Genomic DNA, 15693 nt, shown 5'->3' on the forward strand with positions numbered 1-15693 from the left:
GGCAACATTTTTCAAATTTAAGCTCGAACTTTAAATGTATGTCCAAGATAAATCTCAACTTTTGACTGTTGCTGTATATGGAAAATTCCAAAATGTATAGGCCTTTTGATAAGATATTCAGTAAATTTCTAGGTGATACTGTAATTTAGCTAGGATAAAAGTGAAGACATGATTTGATCCTTTTTTTATGCTCTTTCATAATACAATAATTGCTTCTGTTGCAAATTGCATCTTGATCCCTTAAAGGGGCCCTAAAGGTATTTCATATGAATTATGAAAGAGCATAGAAAAAGCATCAAATGATGTTTTCACTTTCATCCTAGCTAAATTATATGGCCCACTGCACATTTACCTTGAACTTTACCCCCCTAATGTGCAAACATATACCCTGAATTGTTGATGGGAAAGTTTAAAATTGCAAAATTCAGCACTATTTTTATGGATTCATTTGAAAAACTTGAAACAGTAGGAAAACGTTTTATATTTGAGTTGCCTAATAAATGAGATTTAAATTTTTATGAATAAGTATATTACTCTTGAACAACTTATTTATAAAATAGTAACAAGTTTTTAACCACTTTTCAATAACTTAACTAGTGTTGATAACTTCTTTGTGGGGTTACAAAAATGATATACCTTTTGGGCTACTTTAAGGGCTCAAGATGGAATTTGCAACAGAAGCAGCTATAGTATTATGAAAGAGCATAAAAAAGGCATCAAATGACATTTTCACTTTCATCCTAGCTAAATTATAGTGCCACCTAGAAATTTACCAGATATTCAAGTTAATCAGATTTATTAGAAGAACTTAGACAAATTCAATGATGAAATAATCCAATTTCTAGGTCACCTGACCAGAGATTTAACAGTAATTTAATTATTGAAGCTGTGATAAGCTGTCAAACTGCTTCATACCTTAGTCTGGGGTATAGTTCTAGTTGAGGAGATTCTTGCTAACTTTTTAAGTAGCTGAGCTAGGTAAATGATAAATTCAGTAATGAATACAGAGCTCTATTTATGGGAAAGTTATACCAATCTGACAACTCTCCCTTTCCCTTGTTTCTTGGGCTTAGAAGATAGTACAATGACAGGTCCTATAGGACATATTTCTAAATTTTGAAAAAAAAGTGTTATCTTCTATTGGTTTTTCTGTTTTTTTTAGTGGCTTTTGTTTTGAAAGTGCAGTTTCTATTTTTTAGCCTAAAATTAAAGTCATTTCAAGGCTCTTTCCCTCTTGTTCAAAATGGATTTTATCTTTATAAAACAATAAAAATCAGGACTAGGCAAACGTACTGTGCTCAAAACGTTTTTCTTGTGAGTTATTTGAGAAGTTCATCTATCTCCCAATCTTCACTTTTATACCAATAAATTTATAAAGAATCATCAAAGGTTAGTGCCCTTTACAGGGGGACATGGACGTCTAAATAACTCGCTAGGAAATATCCAAAAGGCCTTGCATTTATACTTGGTAGTTTTACCCACCTTCCTCAACCACTTTCCAAGATAGACAACAGGCCCCTTATCTACAGTTTTACAGAAGAGTTGTGCCATTCAACATCATTTGCAAATATAATGGTTGTTACTGCAAAAATTGTTTTTCCTCCTCCTCTAATTTGCCAGATATAGCTGTGGTCTATATACAAAACTTTTGCTGTTCTGTTGGTTTGCATAATTTTGTATTGCTACTTTTTTCTAATCAACAATTTGCTATTAAATGAGACAACAGTGTAACACTGGGACTCTTTAGAAAAAAAACTTTCATAATTGTGAATACTACATTAAAACAACCAGAAATAAATTACTTATCTCATTCGTAGTAGTGTAATATACCCCCCCCCCAATGCAGCAAAGTATATTCTTAAAATATTTTACTGTAGCATAACTCTTTGTTTCCTGCCATTCGATTAGTGTTTGGTGTAGAAAAATGAAGAAGAGAAGAGTTGCCAGACTAGAACAATTGTATTATAGTGGTTTTTAAAAGGTAGAGGTGAAGTCTTGATATGATATAGTCAGGCTCAATAACTGCTAAAAGTGCTTCATTTAGAGGAGGCAGTGTTACCATTAGTGGATAAAATTGGAGCACTAATAAATGAAATGATGTTCAATATAAAAAAAATACATCACAGTAATGTGTTTATGTTGTTTATCCAAGGTCACATTATGTTTTTAATTGTTAATATTTTTCCATGCTTTGTTTATAAAAAAAATGTTTTGAAATTGTATTGTCTTGCATTGGCTATGCCACTAAAATATGGGAACAACGTCTGTTTAAACTTCTTTAAGGATGGGTTTTCATTTGCTGTTGACCTGCTTTAAATAGGCTGCAATTTTTTTTTAACTTGTTAAAAAATTACATCATAGAGATCTTCTTTATAAACAAATTTATTATTTATTTGTCTCTCTAATTTTTTCTATTCATAATGGACCCTAATTTTTGTCTTGTGCCTTGATATGAGCCTAACACTGTTGTAATCTAATGGTCTCTTGAACATCTTTTTTTTTCACATTAGTTGTCATCTTGAATTATTTCATTTGCAGTGGGATGGTGTAGAGAAACGTGGGGTTACCTGAGGAGAGAGTTTTTTAAGAAACTATCAGACAGAAAAGAAAAAAGGAGTGGTGATGGAGGAGGAGACGACATCTACATAAAATGGCCACATTTTAAAGCACTGCAATTTTTAATCAAGTACCACAAGCCCCGACTGTAATTAATATATTATCTTAAATGAGAACTCTAGCAATAGGTTTGAAATTCTGAAAAGACTGACAAAAGTCAAGTGGTATGGACAACAATCATTGGCAGAAATTAAAACATGTGAAAGGATATAACTGACAGGCCTATATCTTGTAAGATGGGTCAAACAGCAGTACTGCCCTAGTCCCATTGTTGGTAATACTACTGTTTTATTGAAATTAATCACTTAGAGTTTGTTTTATTATTGTTATTTACTCTTTTTTTCTTTAGTCATTTAACTTTTTCTCTTTTGAATAAGCTTCTAAATTTGGAAAATTAATTTTCACATTCCATAATTTTTGGTTTAATTTGAGATTGCTGTTATTATGTTCTCTCATTTTGTATCATCCAAATAACTAAATTGCAAGAGATATGAATTCTATGATATGAGCTTAGAAACCCTTAGAATTTTGAATGATTTTCTAGCCCTTTGACTAAGTTTGTCTTCTCCAAAACAAAGTTGATGTACAGATGTCTACTTATTTAAATCTAAAACCACCCTTAGCAGATAGTAGGTGGTAAGAGACTAGCACTGATATAGCCACAATTTCTGTTTGAAGAGGGGATTATTATAGAAGTAAATTAGAAATTCTCTAATTGCTCCTAGCTGCAATTTAAGGTAATTAAAAAATACAATAATCGTAGCAACAGACTTATTTTGTTACCCCCCTCCCCTTGCCCTGTTCTTTTGGAAATGAGGACATAAATTTTCTGAAAAACCAAATTTATGCTGAAAATTTTAAATTTGCCAAAAAAATTTGAAAATACCATTTTAAAAGTAGTTTTTAAACCTGAATTTCACCAAGATATGCATCGTTTCCTATATTTGCAACTTGAATAATTATTTTACAGAAAAAAATGCCTTTCAAAGTAACATTTTTCTTCAAATGGTCCAAGAATCTCCTACTATTTCTTCCAATTCATGCATGATAGTGATGTGGTCAATAGTTATGTCTGGAAAACCCATCTGACTGATTGGTCATTTCTTTTCTTCAATAAACTTTCTTTTATAGGACTTCTGGAAATTTAGAAGAAGAATATGTGATTGACATAGAAGTGGAAAAAGATTTAATAGCTGAAGACAGCAATACTTACACTGACTTCACCACCTTTGCTCAAGGACCATGCACTTCTACAGCTGCTACTGTGCAACCAACTTGTCTGTCTCCAAATTTTCATACAGGACAGATTGACAGTGTTTTCCCAATTGAATCTACAATAATTAGGACACCTACACCTACAAGGACACCTATTACACCTACACCTACAAGGACACCTATTAGGACACCTACACCTACAAGGTCAACCAATAATTCAGGTTTTAAAAGAAAGGGAACTACTGATCAATTGCCCAGAGAAAATGCAATTAAGCTGATGGAAACAGCCAACAGTACGCTAAATAAAATCCTAGAGGGAAAGAACACCAAAGGTAGGGATTCCCACAATGCCGGTTTTTGTGAGACCTTGTGCAAAGACCTTGAGTCTTTACCATTGGTCAAACAAGCAAAACTCAGGGCAGAAATTTCGAGGCTGATTGCAGACGCACTAGAAGGCTAACTCTAATGTCAAAAATGTCAATCTGAAAGATAGTTTCAAGAGCTTTTACTTTAGTTTTAGCAGTGCATATGATTTTGTAACTTTTCTGACCTCTTGCAGTTTGATGATTTAATTTTTTATGTGACTTATTTTTGGTATAAAAATTTTATACATACCTATTAAAATTTGTTGATATACTAAAACAGTGATAGAAATGTAATATTTCATTTGTTTGTATTATCATATTTGTTGTTGACCTACTGAAAATCCAAATAAGTATTCTGACGAGTCATGTGTGGGTTAAATTATATCTATATTTGTCATGAGTCTTGTTAAACCAATATGAATAATTCCTAATCAGGATGGTCTGGTGAAAGGGTAATACTTTCCATACAACAGTTTTAAATTTGCAAAAATTCTTTGAATTGTTATTTTTTTCACTTGTCAGACTTGTTTCAATACCTCTCTTGTAGTCTTTATTTGGTAATTTAAATTTTTTACTCAATCAAATATTTATATTTTAAAAATAAAAAATAAACATTTATTTATTTTAATATTAAAATTCAAAAATTAAATATATTTTTTATTTTTTACATATCCCTCTTTTTTTTCAAGATGAGATTTCATTAAAACGATCTATATATATTACAACACCTTTATTATAAGAAAAGTAGATCCAGCAATTGTTTTTACATAACTAAAAAATATGTACATAAAGCACTGCTTTATTTCTTTCTTAATAGTATTTTTATTTTCGTGTGTGGACACAAGACTTACCAAACTGAGTCAAGGCTTAAGCCACAAAGCCCAATTGCCTCCAAATAATATTATTAATCTTATCCAATATTAAAGAAACTTATTTGTTTTGACAAAATCTGTAGGAATTGAAACATCTAAAGCAACTACAACTGATATGTTAGAACGTAAAAATTACTTGGGAATGTTTTAACTTAACTTTTTGGTTTACATAAAAACAAGAATATATTTGTCTTATACAGGCTCCTTAAAATTTTCCCCTTAAATTGCTGTTCTGTCTCTCCTTCTTCCTTGAATCTCTCTACATATATTTAATTTTGGAACTGTAGATACCTTTAATTTTTCATAAGATTAAAACACAGGAAAAAACAAGTCTAGAAAAGCCCATTTTCAACAGAAGTCCTTTGCCATGACAACTCGCCATTTCAAACAAAGTAGTCTTTAAATTTGTCTCTTATGCTTATTGCACTTGCTGTTGCATTGTTACTCGAAAGCCTTCCAACACTAGGAAGCGTTGGAGTGTTTCGCCATGTCCCCTGAATTATGCAGCCATTAACCTCACGATCAATAGTTCTTTGACAGACATATCTTCTGCTAAGGTCTGAAGTAATTAAGTAATTGTTAAAAACACAAACAGCTTTCACAATTTCATCAACAGTTGTTACTGAGGCTTGTAAACGACCCCTTAAAATTCGGAATCTGGCTGTTAAAATGCCAAAAGCATTCTCCACAATGCGTCTGGCTCTGGATAATCTATAATTGAAAACTTTTTGTTCATATGAAAGGCCCCCATAGCGTGGAAAAGGCCTCATAAAATTTTCCTTCAGCGGAAATGCTTCATCTCCAACAAACACATGAGGAACTTCGGTGTCAGAATAAGGTAATGCTTTGGGAAGTGGGATAGGCAATCTACCATGATTTAGAGCCTTGCCAAATCCAGATCGAGAAAAAACTGTGCTGTCATTTTCTTTGCCCTTTGCTCCAACATCAATATAGATAAACCGATAGCGGGCATCAACAACAGCTAGCAAAACTATACTGAAAAACTCATTAAAATTGAAAAAGTCCGACCCACTATTAGGGACACTGGATTTCACAATGCTTCCCATCTACTGCCCCTATGCAATTAGGAAACTGCCACAGATCCTGAAACTCTTTGGCTATGACCTGAAAATCATCAAGCTCAGGTGGTTTCATGTACAAAGGCTGAAGCTGATTCCAAATTGCCTTGCAGGTTTCTCTGATTATTCCAGAAACTATTGATCGTCCAACTCTGTAAGCCAAAGAAATGCTTGCCATACTGTCGCCACTTGCAAGAGACCTAAGAAAAATAAAAGTTTATGTTAAAAGAGCCGCCTAAAAGCTACTGAATAACTAGAATTGCATTTTGAAAAGTAGGGGAGTAAAAGTCTACTTTTAATAATAGTTTTCAAAGTATTGAGAAAAGTTGAAAAAGTATTTAAGGACAGAGAGAATGCTAGGTCAAGAAATAAAAAGTTGTGATATTTTTTATGCATTTCTAATCGTAAATAACGTAATCTTTCCATGTTTTTTTTTTTTATTTTAAAATGTTGTTGAAAGCAAATGTGTATTCAGCAAGCTCTTTTATTATTAAGTGACTGTGAAAAATGTTTCCAACCCTTTGGCACTCCTTTAGGGAAAGTTTAATCCATATTTATAAGGTTACAAAACTTATTTGTAATGGCTTTTGATAATCAACTCTAAAATGAATAAAATTTTAATATTTTGAATAATCATAAATAAAAGATTCTGCACTTGCTCATATTGTAATCAAAGATTCACATATTTAATTGTTTCTTCTGCAAAGCTTTCATTAGACTTTAGATAGTTTTAAGAAAGAAATTATCAGGCTTTAAACTTCTGATGGTTGTCTTTAAACTTATAAATCTTATGTGTTTATTACCATAAAAAGCCAATTCTTTTGATGTACAAACAGTTATCAAAACTCCTTAATAGAAATTTGGCTACTATTAGCAAGAGTTGCTTCTTACTTAAAGTTCATTGCCATAAATTGTTTGATACATACTACAAACTAGCAAGTGTTTTGGAGAACAGATATTGTTTTCCTTACCCTTGTCAAATGTATATAACAGGTCTTACAGCAGGTCAAATTTATCTCAACAGAGCTGGCCTGATCAATGCCTATAAAAATGAATTCAAAATACAAGACCACAAAACATGCGCCATTCCTGATGTTAATTGCATCAACAAAGTAAGCGTTTATGAGAATGCCATTCTTGTTAAAAAAAAAAATACTATATAAAAAAAATACTCAATAAGCAGATATGGTTTGAAAACTAAAAACAAATAATTACTCTTGAAATAATAACAGGTGTTGAATAAAGTTCACAAAAAAATAATGTATTGGAAAATTTCTAAAAAAGCCTTGTGGTTTTTTTTTGAATTTTCCACAAACATATATATGCAAATGCATACAGCATAAATTTTCCTGGAAGTTATGTCTTTACATGTTTGGTAGCCCTCCCCCTCATATGGCTACATCATGGCTTGTAAATATAAACTTTCTAATAGGCTTATTAATTACCACTGTGTCTTCCACTAAGGAAACCTAACAACCAACAATGAAAATTTATTTATTTGAATCCTTACTTACAATGCAATGAGAAAAATAGGAATATTATCTACTTAGTCTGCAAAATCCAGCAATGCAAGTTCTAAACTGGCATGACTTCTTGTTCCCTCATTAGGGGTTGGTCTAAAACCTAAAGTTGTGATTCTTTAGTTTGCACCTAAGATATTGAATAAAATTCTAGGTCTCAAACAAGGTGAAGGGGGGAATATACCCAGATTCTCCAATTTTTTTATAATGTGTTTTGTATTTTTCTTCAACAACATTCAATTGATTAGTGTTCAATATATCCAAGCATGAAAGTTGCTAAATGACCTAATATCAATGCAAGAGTTAAAAACGTGCAAAAAATAAAAAGTATACCTTAGAGTTAATGCCAGGCATGCTTTAACCTGAATGGCTGGACACATCACAGTATCCTCTTTAGTTATTTTGTTTTCAATAGAGGAAGCCACATAGTTAATTTGCTCTGAGGTCATACTGTAAGTGGCAAAGAAGAGGTCTGGATCTATTTTTTCCATTTCATGGGTCAAAGCTGCATAAAAACCATGCACATCCCTAAGCTGAAATGTAACAATTCGTTAGTTCAGATCTAGCCTAATGCTTCCAAATATGAATTAACAATAAAAGACCACAAAACATGTCCAATTTGTGATATTAGTTGCATCAAAAAAGTAAGTGGTTATGAGAATACCAGTCTTGTTCTTATTTTACTTGATAAAAGAACCATCAATTAGCAGATATGCCTTAAAAACTTAAAACAAATAATTGCTCTTGAAAGAATAAAAGCTGTTGAATAAAGTTCACAAAAAATAACCTGTTTTTTGTACAAGAACCATGTTTAAATAATTCTATAGCAACCTTCTTGACTTTAATTTGAGCTGATATTTCACTATTTTGATCAGAAGGATTGGTTGGCTTAGCTGTGGTATAGTATGCTCTTGTTAGCTTTTAATTAATTAAATTCGGACTAGCACAATTATGTCTGCATTGATTGAGAGTCAAGTGAAATTAATCACAAAAATTTTATACAGATCACCAAAAAAAAAAACACGAGAAGTATCAATCTAATATGACAATTAGCTTTAATTCTTCTTAAAAAAACTAGATAAGGCTCATTTTAATTATAAACTTGACAAACTTTATGAAGGAAATTACAGAAATGGTTTTCAAGATTTTCATCTATTGATGAAAGAAAGTCACCATTTTGGGAACAGGGATTTCTTCAAAACTTTAACTTAGGAACCCAGTCCAGTTCTAAAATTGCTCACATGGTAGTATGCCTGAGACTCTCGGCAGGCAAGCCTATTAGGCTTAGGATGCTTGTTTACCTGTGACTCCACTCACCGTCAGCCCCCCCCTTGTGCATACAAGTCCAGTCAACCGTGTCTATCATGAGTCAGCCCAGAAATGCTGATCATCCCTAAACTTTTGGAGCCCAGAAAGGTTCTGCCCAAAGTTGCATGGATGGATGATAGACTATATATCAAAAAGTAAAAATGACATAAGTTTTTAAACATTCCTGACAAAGGCTTATGCCAGCTGTGCCTCTCCACTCAGAATATATGTCTTGGTTTTTTCTCTAATTAGCCATGAATTGATGCAAGCAACTTTATTTTAATTGGGAAACAGGATAAGCATGATGCAAGCAGTGTTGTTATATATAAATTTGTAGTTGACAACATAATTTATTTACAACGACTTGATGGCCTTTTTTCATGCTCTTTTGTAAGCCAATAATTAATTGTAAGGATTATTATAAGGAATTCTTTTTCGTTTGTATTAATAATAAAATTTTATTTTGAAAAAAATTTGTAGGTATTTCTAAAAACAACTTGAAACCCTCTTGAAAAACAGCTTGGCATTTTTTTGCCAGTTTTTTTAGTTGTAGTGCTATTTTTTATATTTTATTTTTTGGTTTTATGACTCCAAAATGCAAACTTGGTCCTTTGGGGTTTGTGATAGACGTTTTTTGAAATAAATATTTTATCTTTTAAACCTCTCAAAAAAGGCATCTGTTTTGCCATGATGTCATTTTCAAGGTTTTAGGCTCTTTTTAAAATCCCTGCAAATTTGTCTTCAAAATTCTTTTTTAATATTAAAGCTAAAGAAAAAAATAATTACTAATCCTCAATCAACTACAAATGGTTATTTTTGTTAGTAAAATCCTAGTTTAGCTACTTATTGTTATCTTGGAAAGGGGTTAGGAAAGGGAAACATTCAGTAATGATTCCAGGGCCAAAAACATACTCTGGGAAGGTATTGTTAAGCTTCCATCTTAACCCTCTTCTGATTTCTAAGTCTTAGAAATTTCCTACTTGACAGGTCAACATATATTGAAATTTTGAAAAACAATATATTACCTTAATTTTCAGTTATCATTTTGTCTGTCTGTAGTTTCATAAGACAACCATTTTTAAAGGTCACTGTCCTGTAGAGGGAGGAGTGGAAGTAGGTACTACCACTGGACTTAAGTACAAAACTAGAATTTTACCATTTTTTCTAAATAGTAAGTTTTTTTAGGAACAAGTTTACAGTTTTTTTATTTATGTTGTCTCTTTACCCTTTTGGTTCTCCTTGAGAGCTTAAAATGTAATTTTCCAGAGAAGAGATTACTGAATAATAAAAGCAGCATAAAAAATAATTGGGTGATGTATTTACTTTTATCCTAGGTACATTATGTTGAAAATGGTAAAATTCTACTTTAGCTACTTTTGGCTATCTTGAAAAGGGGTTTGGTTAGGGAAATGAAACTTTCAGGGATAGATCTACAGGCTAAAGTATGTCCTGGGAAGGTATTTTGAAGTACCTACATCCACTCCTTGCTCTCGAGGACTCTAACATATGATGAACTTTAAAAATCAGTGTGTTATAAATATGAAACTCGTAAAATAGATCTTATGCTTAAAATGAAGTACAACAAAATTGTTTTCAGCTTCACAACTTTTATCAATCCTGATTTATAAGGTTTTAAAGATATTAAAATACATTTCATAAATTTTGAAAAAAAAACATTGATATTTCTTAAGATTCTACTCAGACAACAGGGATTGGGTTTTCAGAACTAAAGCCAGAGAAAAAGAAACTTATAACTGAAAATTAAGGTAAAATGTTGTTTTGCCCAAATATCAATACGTATGGACCTGTCATGTAGGCAAATTTCAGGACCCTCTAGAGGTAGAAGGAGTGGAGGTAGCCTAGGTACTTCAAAATACTTTCCTCTGATATATTTTAGTCTGTAGACACATCCCCGAAAGTTTCATTTTCCTAACCTCGCCCCTTTTCAAGATAGCTAAATTAGAATTTTACCTTGAAAGCTTCAAATTGATGGTAGGCCTAACCAAAATGTAAACATAGGATTTTGGGACAAATACCAACCTGCCATGCTGGGCGGACATACCATCTCCTCTTATTTTTTTCTGAATTAACTAACTCCTCAGATTCTAGCAAACTGGAGCTAGCTAAAGCTACTGAAAACGCTACCAAGGCTAAGGATTCTGAGTCTGAATCATTCATGCTCTATTGATTTAAAATTTTTGCTTCCCTTTATGACGATTAATGCGTTCAAACACTTTCCCATGCGTGTGAACACTTTCCCATTGATCCTTGATAGTTTTCCCTAATCGTTTTCCCATCCGTGTGAACTAACTATAAACTTTATTTAACTTTTTCCATAAGGTCCGGAAAGTTTCGCCAATAGGAGAAGACTTGTGGAAAATTTCCATTCAGCTAAAAGAAACTAATTAGATAGCCAGTCTTGAACTGTTTTCTCTAATCTGTGGAACATTGATATGTGGAACATTGAAGCAGAAGACTTGCTTATTTCACTAGTGAGAAATAAACCTTTAATATACAGTTCCTCACAAGGGAAACATAAGGACAGAATTTGTGTTGAAAATGCATTCAAGGAAATAACCTAAGTGAAGTAATGTGTCAAGAATTGGGTCCTCATTTTGTAGGTGAGCTAACATCTGTATTCATTCTTTTGAAAATATTGCTAGGGTATTGATAATAGGTTTCTTTTTAGGTCATCCCATGCCTGAGAAGTTCTCTTAAGGCATATAGGGAGAATCAGTCAAAATAATTAAAGCATCTAGAGAGAATCAATCAGTTGTCCTAGTATTGCGAATTTAAAGCTTAAACAAAACCCAGGAAAAGTGTCTCTATTAATAGCCTACCATATCCAAATGTCAACATAAAAGCCAGTTTAATCTTCGGTAAAATTCTACTTTAGCTACTTTTGGAAAGGGACTAGTTTAGGAAAATGAAACTTTCAGGGATAGATCTACAGGCTTAAGTATGTCCCAGAAAGGTATTTTAAAGTACATATCTCCACTTGTCCTCCCTCTAGAGGGTCCTGAAATTTATCTACCTATGGAAAATTTCACAAAATAACATTTTACCTTAATTTTTAGCAATCATTTTCTTTTTGTCTGACTAGTTCTGAAAATTTAATTCTTGTCATTTGAGTAGAATTTTAAGCCATATCAATGTTTATTTCTTCAAGATTTAGGAAATGTATATAGACTATCTTTAAAATCTTATAAATTGGGATTGAGCAAAGTTGTGAAACTGAAAACAATTTCATTTAAGAAGATCCATTTTGCAAGCTTCCACTTTTATAACACAGATTTTCAAAGATCATCAAAGGTCAGGACCCTCTTGAAAGAGAAACAGTGTGAAGTAGGTACTTCAAAATAAATTCCTTGGACATATTTTGGTCAATATCTACCAAATCATATTATTGAGTTGGGTTAGGTTAGGTATAACCTCTGTAGGGGGGGGGGTGCTGAAATTAAGTTCCGATGTAAATTATTATTATATGCTTAATAAGAAAAAAAAAAGGCATCAAATGGTTTATTCACTTTATTAACAACTAAATAATATGATTTGGTAGATATAGACCCATACTTTAGCTTGTAGAGCCATCCATGAAAAATTGATTTTCCTAACCTAACCCCTTTCCAAGATAGTCAATAATATCTAAAAAAGAATTTTACCTAATCTTTTTACCCTCAGCACTAGGCTCATAAGAACTAAAGCTAAATTCAGCCACCTGAGGTTATAGCATGCTATGTTAATGAAATAGAAATAGGCAAGAAAATCAACTTTAAGGTAATTTTGCCCTAATATACCTTCCATTAGATTTTCCAATTTATGGTCCCTGTAAGTACAAATTCGCTTCTCTAATGATTATCCCCTCTGCCCACTCACCCCTAGTGGTCCTAGACATAACCTCATATAATATATTACACTTTTGTTTTTATCTGCTGATGGTTTACATTTTTTTTTCAATGGTTATATGCATTCTTGACTTTTGAAAAGCATAATATTCTAGCTTAATTGTAGAATTCATTTGCTTGAAAAGAATAAAGATCAGTGGCATAAATATTTTATCTAAAAATGCAGAAAACAATTAGTAGAATATTAAAATCTTATTCATAAAATCATGTTGCATATCATAGAGAAATAATTTATTTTTTTGGGGAGGCAAAGTCTTTGGCTGTTACTGGTACTAATAGCCTAGAGGGATAGGGTGCATAGTCAAGAGTAGAAATTATTAGAATTGTCTATAACTTAATTTTACCAATGCTGACACTACCAATTTTAGTCTTGTTTCTCTGATACTTGGCTATCTGAAATTTTGCAATTTAAACTGTTGGTAAAGGTCTCCCCAGAGTGTTTGGCCAGTGGAGCCCAAACTCATGAACTTTGGAGGAGTGTGCACACATGGTAGTATTAACAGTTCTAAGTCATTAAAGTGAGATGTTTAAGAGTTGTGTGTGTACATGTGTTCTTTCCAGAATTGGTCAAGTCCATTTTTATAATGCATTTAGGGTGTCTCCTTTCACAACACTTTCTGGGAGACTTTTCCAGTTGTCAACAGCTCTTACTCTCCAGAAATTGGTTCTTGATTTATTTAGGGCATGGGACTAAGAACAGTTTTACCAAGTGACCTTGTGTAGTCTGGGTTTAGGAGAGCTGAAAGTAATTTTTGAAGCTGAGTTTTTTCAACTTGTTTTTCATTTTGTACATCTGGATTTGGTCTCTTCTTTTTCTTCTGTACTCGAGTGTTGGACCTTGCACTTTCTGTAACCTCTCTTCATCTTGTCTATGTCTGTTTTATAGTGAGGCCCCCATATGACACTACTATACTCAATAGTAGGCCTGACTAACCCTTTGTACAGCATTACAAAGGTGTGCTGGTTGAGATGCTTGAAGCTCTGCCTACTTAGACCAGTGAGTTGAGAGGCCTTCAAAGCTATTTTATTTGTATTGCTTTTATAGCCAAACCATAGCTTTTGTAAATCAAGCTTTTTATAGTTAACTGTGGGGCTGTTTCTTTTCTCTTGCTGATCTGTATGACTTTTTTTTTTTGCTTGATTTGAATTTTAGCCCAAGGTTTTTCAGGTTTTCTGTCAGATTGTCAACATCTTCGTGAATGATGACTTTTTCTGTGTGTGATACCATTTTTCTATAGAGTTTAGGGTCATCTGCAAAAGTATTGGTAGAGCTTGAGATATTGCTGTTAATTTTGTTGATAAATAGTATGACCAGGAGGGGCCCAAGAACACTACCTTGAATGACTCCACTTGTATCTCTGGCTGGTTCGGTTCAGAAAAGGTCTCACCAACCCTGACTCTTTGCATTTGGTTTTTCAGGAAAGAACCCATTTTAGTTGTTTTTGGCTGGAGACCAAAATCCTGTAGATGTCCATCAAGATGTGGATGGGATCAAGATGTGTTCGTTTGTTCAGCGTGTCTAATAGTTACGTGGCACAACTTTTGTTTGGAAGGAACCTGTACTGATCTGGGTTAATCAGTTTGTTCTTTAGGACATGGTGCAGTATGTGGTTTCTGATACACCCTACCATTAGTTTACAGACAAGTGACGTGAGACATTCTGGTCTGTAATTTTCTCCATTTGCCCTTTCTGCTTTCAATCAAAATTGAGTGTTTGACTGACTCATCCATCTGATTTGAGGTTGATGGATTCTGATTGAATTTTGGTACCTTTATATTATGATGTTTCTTATAAATTGAAAGATCAGGATTCAAAGGGATCTTTTTCTTCTTTACTATAGATTCCCTTTTTAAACTCCAGAGGTCATGAGAATTTAGTTTGGGATCTGATAATACAAATAAAGGTCAAATAATATATAAACAAATTACAAGTAAATAATATATGATATATATTTTGTTCCAGACATGCATTTTTTTTCATTGTTTGTGGAACTTCAGCTATGAACTTTTATTTGTCCAGCTGGGTAATGTTATGCCATCTCTGCTGCTGGTGTATTTTTATTTTTATTATACCCATGTTAAAATGCCAATAATCTGGTACCATTTAGGTTTTTAGATGGAATTCTGTCAGTAGAATCCACTGTAACATGTTTTATATTTATTAAATCCGAATTTATATGAGTTATCTTTTTTCTTATAGCTCATGAATGTGAAGATAAATTCAAAAAATTGAGGGAAACCTATTACCGACAAAAGCGAAGCATAAAAAAACCATCAGGATCCTCAGGAGAAGAGACAAAAATTATGTGGCCTCATTTTAAATCAATGGATGCTTTTTTTGTCAGACCACATTAAACTCCAGCAAAGCAAAAAAAGCAGGGTCTCAAATTATAAACCAGACCAAAGTAGGGAAAGCACTAGCTCACCCATGGAATACATAGTAAGAAGTCCATCAATGGAGTATATGGAAGAAAATGATATGCCCAGCACTTCTGTGTATGAGGAAGAATCCAACCCTCTTGAACAGACTTCTCAAAGTTCTTCTCACGTCAATGCTGGTATTGGAACACCTGTGAGGTTTGCTCTCTTCATTCTCACTTTTTCAAAGGAAATAAGTCTCCTCCTTAAATCAAATATCCATTCAATAGATAAAGCTCAAAATATTTTTGAGGCAAACCAATAGAAAAAAGTGGTATGAAAGTATGCTTCATTGCATTCAGTATAGCCTATGTATAAGCCTTTTTTAAATTAATTAAAAAAAAAAATTTCAACAAAGTAAGTTTTTTAAAAAAGTAAAGAACTCCATTAAACCC

At 32.7% G+C, this 15693-nt stretch overlaps 1 long non-coding RNA gene across 1 annotated transcript; it reads left to right on the plus strand.

Moving 5' to 3' along the window:
• The first annotated feature begins 11432 nt into the window (after positions 1-11432).
• Positions 11433-15451, plus strand: LOC148946479 (uncharacterized). The gene is made up of 2 exons (XR_016142607.1): positions 11433-11596; positions 15081-15451. It is a non-coding gene; the product is annotated as an uncharacterized LOC148946479 (long non-coding RNA).
• The last annotated feature ends 242 nt before the right edge of the window (positions 15452-15693 follow it).

Source organism: Artemia sp. Qi Xiang Cuo, chromosome 12 (genome assembly GCF_049724085.1).
Source record: "Artemia sp. Qi Xiang Cuo chromosome 12, ASM4972408v1, whole genome shotgun sequence".
NCBI lineage: Eukaryota > Metazoa > Arthropoda > Branchiopoda > Anostraca > Artemiidae > Artemia > Artemia sp. Qi Xiang Cuo.